The sequence below is a fragment of the Copidosoma floridanum genome, unplaced genomic scaffold (assembly GCF_036245765.1).
Source record: "Copidosoma floridanum isolate Cflo_tuat_1 unplaced genomic scaffold, Cflo_Japanese_pri ptg000116l, whole genome shotgun sequence".
In the NCBI taxonomy this organism is placed as follows: Eukaryota; Metazoa; Arthropoda; class Insecta; order Hymenoptera; family Encyrtidae; genus Copidosoma; species Copidosoma floridanum.
Window position 1 is genome coordinate 15001 of NW_028321993.1, and position 2500 is coordinate 17500.

The 2500-nt window shown below is 51.3% G+C and overlaps 1 non-coding gene across 1 annotated transcript in view; it reads right to left on the minus strand.

Annotated features, from left to right (window-relative positions):
• The window catches only part of LOC149372857 (small subunit ribosomal RNA), a 2065-nt gene extending 416 nt beyond the window's left edge, over positions 1–1649 (minus strand). The window contains exon 1 of the ribosomal RNA XR_016293639.1: positions 1–1649. This exon is cut by the window's left edge and continues 416 nt beyond it. This is a non-coding gene — a ribosomal RNA (small subunit ribosomal RNA).
• Between the last annotated feature and the right edge of the window lie 851 nt (positions 1650–2500).

Below are 2500 nucleotides of genomic sequence, written 5' to 3' on the forward strand. Positions count from 1 at the left end.
CCTCTAAGAAGATTTTTGTGTACGTCGGTAGTAAAAACCAAAAACCACCGCCAGCCCCGCGCGACACCGACGGATTGGATACCGTCAAACATCGCACGAAGCATGCGACGGGGCCTTGGCCTTCGAGATACCAGAAGTAACGCCTATTTAGCAGGCTAGAGTCTCGTTCGTTATCGGAATTAACCAGACAAATCGCTCCACCAACTAAGAACGGCCATGCACCACCACCCACCGAATCAAGAAAGAGCTATCAATCTGTCAATCCTTCCGGTGTCCGGGCCTGGTGAGGTTTCCCGTGTTGAGTCAAATTAAGCCGCAGGCTCCACTCCTGGTGGTGCCCTTCCGTCAATTCCTTTAAGTTTCAGCTTTGCAACCATACTTCCCCCGGAACCCAAAAGCTTTGGTTTCCCGGAAGCTGCCCGTCGAGTCATCGGAGGAACATCGACGGATCGCTAGCTGGCATCGTTTATGGTTAGAACTAGGGCGGTATCTGATCGCCTTCGAACCTCTAACTTTCGTTCTTGATTAATGAAAACATTTTTGGCAAATGCTTTCGCTTCTGTCCGTCTTGCGACGATCCAAGAATTTCACCTCTAACGTCGCAATACGAATGCCCCCATCTGTCCCTATTAATCATTACCTCGGGGTTCCGAACACCAACAAAATAGAACCGAGATCCTATTCCATTATTCCATGCACTGGTATTCAGGCGTTAACAAGCCTGCTTTGAGCACTCTAATTTGTTCAAAGTAAACGTACCGGCCCAACGCCACACCCGGTGAAGAGCATGGCGATGGGATTAAGCTGGGCCGCTCTTGCGCACGCACGCGACGGGCCAACGCCAACGACGGTAAAGCCGCTAGGCCGACCCGTGCGAGACGGACGCTCGAGCTAAGCCCACCGGTAGGACGTCCCACAATCTTGTCAGTTAAACATCGCGAGCGATGAACCAACAGCGTGGCACACAGATTCAACTACGAGCTTTTTAACCGCAACAACTTTAATATACGCTATTGGAGCTGGAATTACCGCGGCTGCTGGCACCAGACTTGCCCTCCAATGGATCCTCGTTAAAGGATTTAAAGTGTACTCATTCCGATTACGGGGCCTCGGATGAGTCCCGTATCGTTATTTTTCGTCACTACCTCCCCGTGCCGGGAGTGGGTAATTTGCGCGCCTGCTGCCTTCCTTGGATGTGGTAGCCGTTTCTCAGGCTCCCTCTCCGGAATCAAACCCTGATTCTCCGTTACCCGTTACAACCATGGTAAGCGCAGAACTTACCATCGACAGTTGATAAGGCAGACATTTGAAAGATGCGTCGCCGGTACGAGGACCGTGCGATCAGCCAAAAGTTATTCAGAGTCACCACAAACTTTTACGATGGACGAGAGAACGCGCGTGAACGCGTCCCCGCCACCGATTGGTTTTGATCTAATAAAAGCGTCCCTTCCATCTCTGGTTAGGACTCTGGTTTGCATGTATTAGCTCTAGAATTACCACAGTTATCCAAGTAAATGTGGGTACGATCTAAGGAACCATAACTGATTTAATGAGCCATTCGCGGTTTCACCTTAATTTGGCATGCACTGAGACATGCATGGCTTAATCTTTGAGACAAGCATATGACTACTGGCAGGATCAACCAGGGAGCTTCGTTTGTCAAAATTAAATTCAAAGCACACAACTCGGAGTGGCCTAAGGACAATGACGTCCCGTTGACCGGCTCGTTGTTGAATTGCGCTATCTTGCGTGTCTTGCGAAATACGCCGAGGAACGTGGAAGAAAACATGATTTTATCCCGAAAGGATCCAATCGATAATTCGACGACGAGTCCACGACGCATCCGACACTTGAAGCTTAAATCTTCAGCTCTCGTCGTTAAAAACGAGGGTGAATTTTTTTTCTTTCAAATTCCGGTCGACCATCGCTCAACAAGCGTCAACAACGTCCCAAACGCCGCGTTGCCTTACCGGGGTAATAAAAGCCAAGGGCCTCAGAACTTCCGGAAGGGGCGACGAAGACCGTTCGTTATTCGTTGTTGACGACGCCTCGCTATGGGCCGCCCGCGGCACTTTTGTCATTCGAACGACCCGGTAAATGAACAATACCGGGTCGGCACGGCGAGCTTCGAGGTGCCGTAATTAAACTCGAAGCAGGGCCACGTGAATTTATCATTCAAGTGTCAACAGTCTCTCGTGAGAGTTGCGTGTTAACAAATACCCGACGATATGGTCGCTGACGCTAGGCCAGGGCTTACCGCAGTGGTATACGTACGGGAGGTACACGTTGTATCCTCGCTCGGTATCGAGTGAGTCGATGCTCGGTTAGCATACCGTCGACAAGCTACGAGCCACGTCGACGGCGCATGCAACGCCAGAGGCGCGATCCGCATTGAGGGCCATTCGGTCGAAGACGCTGACCCGCGGAAATGCTGTGAATTGAGGCTTGGCTTGACAAGCGAACCGTCTCACTAGTGCCGAGGCGTCCTCGGGCGCGGCGA